General features: G+C 40.5%; 1 protein-coding gene across 7 annotated transcripts in view; it reads left to right on the forward strand.

The window, feature by feature from the left end:
• LOC106567988 (protein FAM222B-like) overlaps window positions 1–12,869 on the forward strand; it is an 83,314-nt gene that overhangs the window by 4,781 nt on the left and 65,664 nt on the right. For 2 of the 7 annotated variants that reach the window (XM_014137941.2, XM_014137942.2), the window contains exon 1: window positions 3,198–3,342. The exons of 2 other annotated variants lie outside the window; for them this stretch is intronic. The gene's annotated coding sequence lies outside the window, so the exon portion shown is untranslated. Of the gene's footprint in view, window positions 1–3,197; window positions 3,343–4,518; window positions 5,117–12,869 lie in introns of those variants that run through there. 3 more of the 7 variants (XM_014137949.2, XM_014137943.2, XM_014137945.2) reach the window with 3 other exon arrangements.

A 12,869-nucleotide genomic window follows, 5' to 3' on the forward strand; every position in this document is an offset into this window, starting at 1 on the left:
TGAATTCTAAATAAGTCACAGACAGTTTCACCAGCAAAGCACCCCCACACCATCACACCTCCTCCTCCATGCTTCACGGTGGGAACCACACATGCGGAGATCACCCATTCACCTACTCTGTGTCTCACGAAGACATAACGGTTGGAATCAAAAATTGCAAATTTGGACTCATCAGACCAAAGAACAGGCTTCCACCGGTCTAATGTCCATTGCTCAAGTTTCTTGGCCCATGCAAGTCTCTTCTTATTATTGGTGTCCTTTAGTAGTGGTTTCTTTGCAGCAATTTGACCATGGAGGCCTGATTCACGCTGTCTCCTCTGAGCAGTTGATGTTGAGATGTGTCTGTTACTTGAACTCTGTGAATCATTTATTTGGGCTGCAATCTGAGGTGCAGTTGACTCTAATGAACTTATCCACTGCAGCAGAGGTAACTCTGGGTCTTCCTTTCCTGTGGCGGTCCTCATGAGAGCCAGTTTCATCATAGCTCTTGATGGTTTTTGCGACTGCACTTGAAGAAACGTTCAAAGTTCTTGAGATGTTCCATATTGACTGACCTTCATGTCTTAAAGTAATGATGGACTGTCGTTTCTCTTTGCTTATTTGAGCTGTTCTTGCCATAATTTGGACTTCGTTTTTTATCAATTAGGGATTTCTTCTGTGTACCACCACTACCTTGTCACAACACAACTGATTGGCTCAAATGCATTAAGAAGGAATGAAATTCGACAAATTAACTTTTAACAAGACACACCTGTTAATTGCAATGCATTCCAGGTAACTACCTCATGAAGCTGGTTGAGAGAATGCCAAGTGTGCAAAGCTGTCATCAAGGCTGTAACTACTACCAATTGGATACCCCGAAATTGGGGAGAAAAAAGGGGGTAAAAAAAAAGGGTGGCTACTTTGAAGAATCTCAAGTATAAAATAAGTGTAATACTTTTTTGGTTACTACATGATTCCATATGTGTTATTTCATAGTTTTGATGTCTTCACTATTACTCTACAATGTAGAAAATAGTAAAAATAAAGAAAAATCTTGAATGAGTAGGTGTCCAAACTTTTGACTGGTACTGTATGTCTTTGATTAGAGAATTCAGACTGCACAATTTAATTCTTCATCAAATCACAAACCAAGGTGGGTGAAAGACTTGAACACTGGATTCTGTGTACATACAAACTATTTGGATTACTGTAATAAGCAATGAATTGTAATCTAGTCTTGCAAATGTAGTAATATTAAATGATTTGGATTATGAAACTTTTGCTCAGTCAAATATTGTGTAGGCCTATTTACCAAGATGTTATGCATTGAATATTGCCATCAATATGATCATGTTCCACACCATTGTTGTTGTCACAATAATGAAGGATATTAATAGTTGACCTTATAAAATGTTCTGGAAATGTTAAGTAGAGCATTGCATTTCATAATTACAAGCATACGTTTATTAAATAGATTATGACATTTCTCCCATTCTTTTCTTGGGACTTGTTTCAGGTAGAAGGTGTCCCTAATCACAGTTCTAGAACCAGCTAAGCCTAACCCTGTCAAAACCTTAATCCATTATTTGGAAAATAAACCTAACTGATCTTAGATCAGTCCCTGGGAAGAACTTCCAGCTAGAAAGACTGACTTGGCTGAGAAGGGTGTAATTGCAGATCGCAATTAGGGGCGTTTTCTGATATAGGCGTTTCTTCATATTAAGTTACACCCATTGATGCTCGCCATTAGTCAGTTGCCGTTTTTTTCGCGGGGACAACAGTTTTTGACAACTGTGGCATTGTAGCCAATAATGTGTATAAACCCTGGATGATTGACAGGAGGCATTGTATTGAAGCCACCGCATAGCCATCTTGGTACTCTTCCTCAATTGTAAAAAATATTTTGGAAGCTATAGAAATGCATTTATTAATGTCTACGTTCGGTTTTTTTACACGTATATTCTGTTACAGACATCTTAATGCATACTTTGAAATTATATTATGTGAGCTTATATAATTATATGCACATTGTATGCACATTAGTATGCTCACATTTTTTTTCTCATAGTATTTTTTTTAGAGAGTACTAATGTTTCTGTCCCCACTACAAAAAAGGACTTAAATACATGTAATGTTTTCCTTTAAACATTTAATTGAAATACTGTAGAATTACATTCATTCCTATGGAGGACTGCTCCTACTAAGGAGCTCCTACTCCTACTAATATGGCCGACCGGGGGGGCTTAAAAGTTCTCAATGGCCAATACATAGCATCAGCAATCCAGTGTTTTATATATGTCATCGATTGTAGCTAAACAGAACCAAAGAGGAACAGGAAAAGAAAGGCCCAACTCGGCAGAAAATCTTCTTCGTTGTTTCGTCCACCAAGCAAGGAGAGTGTCGAAATTTGGTCAACAACAAAAATGTATGGCTTATTTGCAACGTGAGATTTATTTAATCTAATATAAGTTTCATAATGCTTAAATTGTTACGAGTGTACTGATATAAGTAGGACACGTGACATCGCAGCAATTTTAAAATATATATATTTTACCTTTGTTTAGCCAGGCAAGTCAGTCACACACATGTGTTCAGCAGATGTTATTGCGGGGTGTAGCGAAATACTTGTGGTTCTAGTTCTGACAGTGCAACAATATCTAACAATTTCACAACATATACCCAATACACACAAATCTAAGTAAAGGAATGGAATTAAGAATATATGAATATATAGACGAGCAATGTCAGAGCGGCATAGGCTAAAATACAGTAGACAATACAGGCGATTAACGTCAACAACCCTCATCAAATATTTAAAAAAGGATTACAATAATGAGATGTATCCACCAATCCAAAGAAAAGATAGGAGGGAGTTAGACGACTTTGTGGACAACGACTCACATTGTTAGGGCGGAGAGACATGTATCTTGTCAGTATATCCATAATCTTTGGCCTAACCTTGATCATTTTCCTAAACTTAACATCAGTCTCCTAATCTGCCATGGCTAATTCACCTAACCTGTTACGTTAATTATCCTAACCTGGCACCTTAGTTATCCTAACCTGCTAGCTCTGTAAACAAATTACCTGTCGAGAAACCGTCAGTCTCATAACACCGGAACTGACCAATGGCAGGTATCAATGGGCGTTTCCTGATATCAGTGAATACTCATATCAAGAAACGCCCCGAATTGTGGTCCGTAATTACACTATATTGACTTGGCTGGGTGCTGAGAAATTTGCGCATGCGCCGGAAGTTGCTGCCGCAGACAGCAGCAGTACAACAGCAAAAAATCTGTTTTTGAATTTGTAAACCATGATGATTTTTTAAGCAGTGCCTTTCGAGGAGGTACATGGAGAGTAAGTATTTCTATCAAATATGAGATTTCATTCATCATTGGAAGGTAATTACTTGTCATAAGTGTGTGCAAAGCCGAGACGGCAACAAAGGAGTCATTCTAACGTTAGCTATCAATCCGCTAGCTCTGTGTTTCATTAGTTAACGTTAGCTATCTGCGAGTTAGCATGCTAACTGCTGGCTATTGATATTGCACTAGCAACACATTTGATTAAAAGCCTCTCCTTTGTTCAAATAACTCTGAATTCAAGCTTTTGTCATAACGAGAGACTTCAGTTTTCACTATTGAATGTGTCAACTAGCCAGCATTATGTCAGCTAACTAATGTTGATGATATGTCAATCATAATTGAATGGACTGTAAGATGGCTATACAATGAGGCTGAACTGTTACCTTTACATTATATTCTAACTAAATGAATTATGCATTATCTTACGTTACCTAACCATTTTGTGGTACATGTGCCATCTAACTATCTACCGTAATCAATTGGTTAACTAGAATATCAGGAATGTCTTTACTTTGCCTTTCTTTATTGTGCCACAAGCTAATTGCTTTCAATTAGACTCAGGTTGATTTTCATTTCGCTGATTAACGAGTCAACTATGTAGTTTACAAGCCTGCCACCTCCTTCAAATATTCTCATCTCGGCGAGGGGCGAATAGCGGCTGTGTTGTTCTATTGTGGGGGATGGATATTGAATTGATTGCCAGCTTTCTACATTTGGACAACCTGCCGCTGGTGGGTGGTCCAGATCGAATTTGTTGTGCGTATAGTAGGCAGTGTGGTGCCCCATTGCTGTGCTCCTTTGATCAGACTTTGAATCATCCAGTAGCCATCCAAGAGATAAATTAGTAACCCTTTTATGTGGGGTCTGTCTCTGTGGGGTGGAGGCTGAGCGAGAGACCGGAGAAGCACCTGACTTAGCTAATAACAGTGGCCTTTGAAACAAGACAGGGGGCGGGTATGCGTCAATGCCACCATATCGTGATTGATCTGACAGTCAACATGCGGTTTGAACGTGATGTCAGCAAGTGTTAGCATTTTGTATGGCTTCTTTTCCGATGTTCTATAATGGCTACTATCTTTTTCATAGACAGACTCTCAGTATTGTTGCCTTCTTGCTGTTCAGCCTGACTAAAATCTACCTCGACAACCCAGCTTTTAGTTGTCTCTCTTTACACATCAACATATTATTAGTTTGTGCAGGATGAGTCCAAAGTAAACACTGGTGGAGTTCCTTTTGCAAGGCATGGTGCCCTGGGTGGGCGGAGTTTGTACATTTTAGACAGTTCCGTTGGTCCTTAAGTGAAATCTCCACCTCCTCTTGCACAAACCAGTGAGAGGTTTGGTAAGGTAACAAAAGGTTTACATCATGCTCATCCTGCAGCCACACGACCTTGCGCATGGAATCCCTACTCTTTTTACATTGGAGAAAGCTATTTGATTGGTAAACATGCTGGAAGTCTTCCTGATTTGACGAGATCCAATCAGGATGAACCAAAATGTGACTTCCGGGTTAATGAGGGGAAAAAAGGGTACATATATATGGGCAGAGTTGAGGGCGAGAAAGGGGGATGTTTCAGCCTGTGTGCCTCGACAGATCTGGTTTAGGTGGCTCCTCATTACAAAGTGTGGATTTTATTCTGCTGCAATTCTGGAAATCTATTACGATGCATTTTTAGCAGATGGAATCTTTGCTGTATTTGTGCGGATTCATCAAATACCACCCATGATCAATTGGAGCCTGGAGTAACGTTACGTTTTTGTCAAATGGTCAGTTTTATTCTGTTACTGCTCAGCTACTTGTGCTGTCAAAATAACATCTCAGTTTTGCACTGTCTTGTGTGATGGGATGTAGGCCAATTGCTGTTGCATCATTATTCTGATTAACGGTTGTCTTTTATTCATTGTTGCAGAACCACTGCAGTTTATAATAGTGTAATACATCTGTGATTTAATATCAGTGGTGATGACATGGGGTGTGATTTTTTTGTCACTAATGTACAGTTGCTGATCACAAATTAAAATGTCAGTGTCCTCCAAGAGGTTGTATAATGTAGCATTGTTATGTCCTGTCCTTACTCGTGGAGTCTGGCACTTCTTTAAAGTGCATTTCCTTTGCCGACTGCCAGAGTGGTTATTTAATTTACAACAGAGAAGATCTAATCGTTCTGCTCTCTGATATCTTCTGCTTACTCTGTCAAAAATGAGAGCTTGACATTAGTTTCGCCCGAGAGTGCTGTTTTACATCGTTGTGCAGTTGCCCTACATTTTCCAAAGGGTGAATAATTACATTTCAGACCCTTGTTTCCTGTGAAACGCAGGCTCCTTGACTCAGTGAAATTATCGAGTATTGTAAGGAATAATTTTGTTGTCTGGGTGCTACGTTTCCATCACAATGAAGAGCCATTAAAGTGATTTAACATTCTTCAATGAATCCCAGACAGTTTTGTCTTGATGCTCAAGAGTCAAGACTATTACATTCGTGATGCAGTACTACTCTATTTGTTCTCATTTCAAGTTTAGAATTATGACGGCTCAATGGTTGGACTAGGACATGCATAGAATGGAAATGCTGTCTAAATTTGCTTTAATGTATTAAAACATCTTGATGAGAAAATGAAATTATTATTATCCCCTCTCATACACATTATCATATTATTGAGCATATTATTCATCATGTTATTATCTTTACAGGCTCTGCTCTTTCAAATAGCATTGCTTTGTAACAATGCATTCATTATGAAGAGAGGGTGGCTAGATAAATGGGCTCTCATTTAGAAAATGCATTGTTCTCAAGTGCAAAGCACCACAATGCTTGGTGACCTATGCATGTGCTAATTAGCCAATGCAAGAAGACACCATACTGGCTTTATAAGTGTTTTCTAATGTTCATGTTTAATTGACCTGCAAGTGCAACATGACTTTAGCTGAGAGCAAATAAAGAGGAAAGCATGTTTGTCAATGTTTTTTTTCATTAATCCACTTCAGCCTGGCGGAGCAATATAGTGGATATTAATCAGTGTGTAGAGTAGTTTAAATAAGAGGGCAGAAATGGTTAGCTAAAATCTCAAACCATGTAGCCTAAACTTTTCTTAATGAATTTGACTGACACATTCCCATATAAAGTTTACATGGTTTTAGTGTCAAATAAGTTTTAAGGAAACTTGAAAGCAATTGGTGAGATATTTGACAATGAGGCTAATTTAGAAAATGAGAAACTTCAAGCATCCAATGGGATTCAGAAAAATCTGAACTCGTCATGAGAGGCCGCAGTTGCTCACGGCTCTGCTTACCCCCCCCCCAAAAAAAATACTTTTAGTGGCCCCCCTCTTGACAGCGGAGAAAAAACAAAAGTTTGTTCATTTCATGCAATTCTACACTTTGCCATGGAGTGTAAAGAAAATGTTGCAGTTTTAAAGCAAGTTTGCTTCAATTCTTCACATTTTGCCATGGTGAAGAGAAGATTTACCAATTTCATAACTCATTTCATGCAATTCTACTCATTTTGCCATGGGGCGGAGAGAAATATTTGCAGTTTTTAATATGATGGCTGATTGAGACTGACCAAATTTTTTTTGGGGGGCCCCCCCCGCCTGGTAATTCGACCACGATAACAATTTTAGATAGCTGGCTGCTTAACTAATTTCGCAATCTGAAAACAAAATCCGTATATGGGCTAATTGACTATCAGTGACTGACATAACAAGAGAGACTGTGATGTACAACCAAATTTCGAAATTGCTCCTCATGAATGTATTCTTTCATGTCATACTCTTTCAACGGTAAATTGAGACCCGGGGGGGCGGGGGATTAATCTGAGGGCCTTAAAATGGGGGTCATGCGGGCCGCCAGTTGCACATCCCTGCTCTAGATCTGACCTAATATTCAGCTGTTGCTAATGTATTTAATAATAGGTAATTGTAAGTGAAGATGATTGTTGCCTTCACAGAGTGTGACTCAGGTACACCACATCAGTGGACATTTTATGCTTCAAAATATTCTGTACTGAGGTCAAAATGTAGGCTAGGCCTATAGAATCTCCATACATACTCATTTTAAGCAGTGGCAATGGAACACCGGATTACATCAAAGCCATGCTTAATTTTGCTGAGACCTCCAAGTTCTAGGCTATGAATAACAGATCACAGACAGAACTTGAGTCACTTTTCTGATGTTTCAGCTGATTAAGATGCATTGATTAGTGGCAATTAGCATTCAGCACCCGCCAGTTTACTGTGAAATACAGTATAAAAAAAACAGACTTTTATGTTGCAAGAATTTTCTGTGTGGAATGAGCCACTTGGCTGCTTATCATTTTGTTTTATTTTAAGCCAGTCATTTAATGTTGTGTTTTAGAGGCAAATGAACATTTTCTCCAAAACAATGTACTCTACCTACACAATCACATTTTATCATCCTTTCCAAATTCTAGAAGAGGTTATGAATGTTAAATCACTTGCAGGTGTCTGTTTGGGTTTTGTGCGCATAAGATATTTTCTGTTTGCATAGCAGATGGCCTCAGGTGACTTGGCTTGTCTTACATGACTAACATTTTTGGAATATCATCCATTTGCACAGCGAGGCTACAGGCCACCCTCTTTTCCTGTACAGGAAGGTATTACGAATCTGATCTCTGAGGTGGCTACTAGCTACTGTCATTATTAATAACCCACCTCTGTTGAGCTCAGATCTCCAGCACAGCTGTCAAACCACTGTACCCCACATTCACCACACTTGAGTCCCTGTGCTTTTGGAGAGAGACTAGCTGTCAAGCCACACTGTTTTCTCATCCCTACCAGACTGGGTTCTTAAAAGGGGGTAGGTCAGGGTTTCTTAAACCTTTTCAGCCTGGTACCCAAATTAGAAATTCTATGTTTTCCTGGTACCCAAGCACATGAAAACATGCTCCCTTTTGGGGGTCAACCTCACAGGCAAAGCATTTTAGTGGCCCTCCCTCTTGACGGCGGAAAAATAAATTGAAGTTAAATGGATACTTAGGGAAATTGTGCAAGGAGGACGTTTATCTACTTCCCCAGAGTCATATGAACTCATGGATACCATTTGTGTCTTTGTGTCCAGTATGAAGGAAGTTCGACTTACAATGCATTCGGAAAGTATTAAGACCACTTGTCTTTTTCCATTAAAAAAAATAAAAAAATAATCATATTTTTTTGTCTTACTATACAGCCTTATTCTAAAATGGTTTAATAGTTGTTTTCTCTCATCAGTCTACACACAATAACCCATAATGACAAAGCAAAACTGGAAATATGACATTTACATAAGTATTCAGACCCTTTACTCAGTACTTTAAGCACCCTTGGCAGTGATTACAGCCTCAAGTCTTCTTGGGTATAGCGGTACAAGCTTGGCACACCTGTATTTGGAGAGTTTCTCCCATTCTTCTCTGCAGATCCTTTCAAGCTCTGTTAGGTTGGATGCGGAGCGTCGCATAACAACTATTTTCAGGTCTCTCCAGAGATGTTGGATCGGGTTCAAGTCCGGGCTCTGGCTGGACTACTTAAGGACATTGAGACTTGTCCCAAAGCCACTCTTGCATTGTCTTGGCTGTGTGCTTAGGTTCACTGCTAGGTAAAGCCCTGCCTTATCTCAGCTCACTGGTCACCATAGCAGCACCCACCCGTAGCACGCGCTCCAGCAGGTATATCTCACTGGTCACCCCCAAAGCCAATTCTTCCTTTGGCTGCCTTTCCTTCCAGTTCTCTGCTGCCAATGACTGGAACGAACTGCAAAAATCACTGAAGCTGGAGACTCATCTCTTCCTCACTAGCTTTAAGCACCAGCTGTCCGAGCAGATCACTGCACCTGTACACATCTGTAAATAGCCCATCCAACTACCTCATCCCATACTGTATTTATTTATCTTGCTCCTTTGCACCCCAGTATCTCTACTTGCAAATTTTTATATATATATATATATTTCTGCACATCTACCATTCCAGTGTTTAATTGCTATATTGTAATTACTTCGCCACTATGGCCTATTTATTGCCCTACCTCCCTTATTCTACCTCATTTGCACATACTGTATATAGACATTTTCTACTGTATTATTGACTGTATGTCTGTTTATTCCATGTGTAACTCTGTGTCGAACTGCTTTGCTTTATCTTGGCCAGGTCGCAGTTGCAAATGAGAACTTGTTCTCAACTAGGCTACCTGGTTAAATAAAGGTGAAATAAAAAATTGTCCTGTTGGAAGGTGAACCTTCGCCCCAGTCTGAGGTCCTGAGGGCTCTGGAGCAGGTTATCATCAAGGATCTCTCTGTACTTTGTTCCGTTCATCATTCCCTCGATCCTGACTAGTCTCCCAGTCCCTGCCGCTGAAAAACATCTCCACAGCATGATGCTGCCACCATGCTTCACCATAGGGATGGTGCCAGGTTGCCTCCAGATGTGATGCTTGGCATTCAGGCCAAATAGTTCAATCTAAGTTTCATCAGACCAGAGAATCTTGTTTCTCATGGTCTGAGAGTCCTTTATGTGCCTTTTGGCAAACTCCAAGTGGGCTGTCATGTGCCTTTTACTGAGGAGTGGCTTCCGTCTGGCCACTTTACAATCAAGGCCTGATTAGTGGAGTGTTGCAGAGATGGTTGTCCTTCTGGAAGGTTCTCCCATCTCAACAGAGGAACTCTGGAGCTCTGTCAGAGTGGCCATCGGGTTCTTGGTCACTTCCCTGACCACGGTCCTTCTCCCCCGATTGCTCAGTTTGGCCGGGCGGCCAGCTCTAGGAAGAGTCTTGGTGGTTCCAAACTTCTTCCATTTAAGAATGATGGAGGCCACTGTGTTCTAAGACCTTCAATGCTGCAGAAATGTTTTGGTACCCTTCCCAAGATCTGTGCCTTGACACAATCCTCTCTCGGAGCTCTACGGACAATTCGCTCAACCTCATGGCTTGGTTTTTGCTCTGACATGCACTGGCAACTGTGGTACCTTTTTATATAGACAGGTGCGTGCCTTTCCAAATCATGTCAATCAATTGAATTTACCACATGTGGACTCCAAGTTGTAGAAACAACTTGAGGATGATCAATGGAAACAGGATGCACCAGCGCTCAATTTTGAGTATCATAGCAAAGGGTCTGAATACTTATGTAATTAAGGTATTTCTGTTTTTATATACATTTGCAAAAATATCTAAACCTGTTTTCGCTTTGTCATTATCGGGTATTTATTGTGTGTAGATAAACATTTAATCAATTTCAGAGTAAGGTTGGAACGTAACAATGTGGAATAAGTCAAGGGGTCTGAATACTTTCCAAATGCACTGTAGGAACTAGGAGCCAATGCTAACTAGCGTTAGCGCAACTACCTCTAACTTCCCTCATTGCCAAAATCCTGAAGTGTCCTTTTTAATTTCCTGTAATTCTACACATTTTGCCATGGGATGTAGAGAAAATAATGCTCTGAAAGCAAGTTTCTACACATTTTGCGATGGGGCAGAGACAAAATGATGCAATTTTATAAAATAAATGATGCAATTCTACCTATTTTGCCATGGGGCTATAGAGGAAATTGTTTTCAGCTTTACCGATAATTTCCTGCAATTCTACACATTTAGCCATGACTTATGCCATGTTAATGATATTTGTGTGATGAGTGACTAACAAAATCAATGGTGGCCCCCTGGAAGTTTGTGGCCCCCTCGAAGTCAGTGCCCCTGGGCTCGTCCCATGCATACCCATTCAGTATTCACTATGATTACTTCAAGTTTGATATCTGGCTAGACTAATTTACCAATCTTTTTTTTTTTTTTAGCTGACATGGCTAAGTCTTGAGTGACTGCAGTTTTTCTCTTGTTATGTCAGTCACTGACCGAGGCACAACCACATGTCGAAATTGCTTATTGTATTTGAATATTCTAACTCTCGGGATCTCAACTGGCCTACCCAATGTCGTGACCCACCATTAACATGTCCCGTCGCGACCCATACTTTAAGAAAGGTTGGGGTAGGTGTTTGGTTGTCTCTTACTGGGCAGTGAGTCACATGGAAGGGCTTAGAAACAAGAACAAGGGTCCGGTAGGGGGTAAAGGAAGAATGTGGTTTTATTAAACATCCCAATTAACAAGAGCGCTCCGGTTGGGGGTAAAGAAAGATTATGGTTGGGTTTTATAAGTGGGATGTTTCAATCAGCTCCTTTAAATTCCAGTCAGAGGGCTGGTGCCTGTAGTGTCACGACATGGTTTTCAGAGCAGGTGATTAGCTTGCAGGGCTGAGGTTGTGCGTCTGCTGTTACATGGTGTTTTGTTTGGTAATTCACATGGACGGTGTCATGTTGATGTTGTTCCATTAGGACAGCAGAGGGAATGAGCCTGATTAGAACTCTCTTCCAGTTTCAGTATCTTAGTTAGCCTGGTCCCAGATCTGGTCATAGGAGTTGGCAAGACAGCACAAACAGATCTGGGACCAGGCTATATCTTCGTAGTGTGTTCTGTTTTTCATGGGGATTTGTATGTTAGCCAGCAGGTGAAATTAGGTCAAAAAGTCCTCATCGTCTAGCTGGTAAAGCCTGCATAATCAGCCCCACTCCACCCCACACCAGGCCCAATGGCCTCCAGTTGCATAACTTTGTACTATGAAGTTGTTTTGTCTTCAGCTTCAGGGCAATTACAGGAATCTAGACCCACACAGCCACACTACACTTCATTGCCTCCTACCTATTTGTTCAACAACAACAACAGCAATGCAGTAGCAGGAGTGACAGTCCTTACTAAACTAGCACAGGGCAGGGCAACATGATCAGAGTTGCTGATCTGGCCTGGGTAGGTTTCCCAGTAGAGGCACTGGGGACATGAGGGTTGTTTGTGCCCCTTCCTCTATCTGACAGGAACAGTTAGAGGATGAGGCCAGTCTGATACGGTTATCTGTTTATGGCATGAGATAAGGCTGCCCGAATCGGATCACTGACCCGCCTCTCACCCACAACAGGCCCTCCTCCTAACAAGGGGCTGCCAGGCGAGTCACATATCATTCTGAGTAATCCTAAAAGATACCATTAGCAGGTCTGTACTTCTGCAACACAGGTTTTCCAGCAACTGTACAAAGTAAGAACAAATCTGGCAATTTATTGCAACGCAGAAATTGTTTTTAGTGTGATCTGGTTCATATAATTCATTTTATTAATTTTAATGTATGTTTTAGAACGATATTCCAAATGCCTGTGTCGCTCAAATCAAGTTTTTATTTGTCCACTTGTTCTCATGTTGTTTTTTTGGTCTTGTCTCCTTCTCTCCTTCTGCTGTGACTTTGCACGTTTCTATTTACACACACCAAGCTCCTCCCAGTCCCTGCCACTCAGAACAACAAAGATGAAAGATTACTTCTTCCTCTCTGAAAACAAGCTGTTTCAATTCGCTATATGTATTTGAGTTTTTGTCCAACAGAATCGCTCATATGGACACCAAAACACATTGAGACATTTTTAGTGATGCACCGATGTTACGTTTATGACCGATATCCGTTATTTTCCTTGCCCAAAAAACCGATACCAATATTTAACAT

This window comes from Salmo salar, chromosome ssa13 (assembly GCF_905237065.1).
Source record: "Salmo salar chromosome ssa13, Ssal_v3.1, whole genome shotgun sequence".
In the NCBI taxonomy this organism is placed as follows: domain Eukaryota; kingdom Metazoa; phylum Chordata; class Actinopteri; order Salmoniformes; family Salmonidae; genus Salmo; species Salmo salar.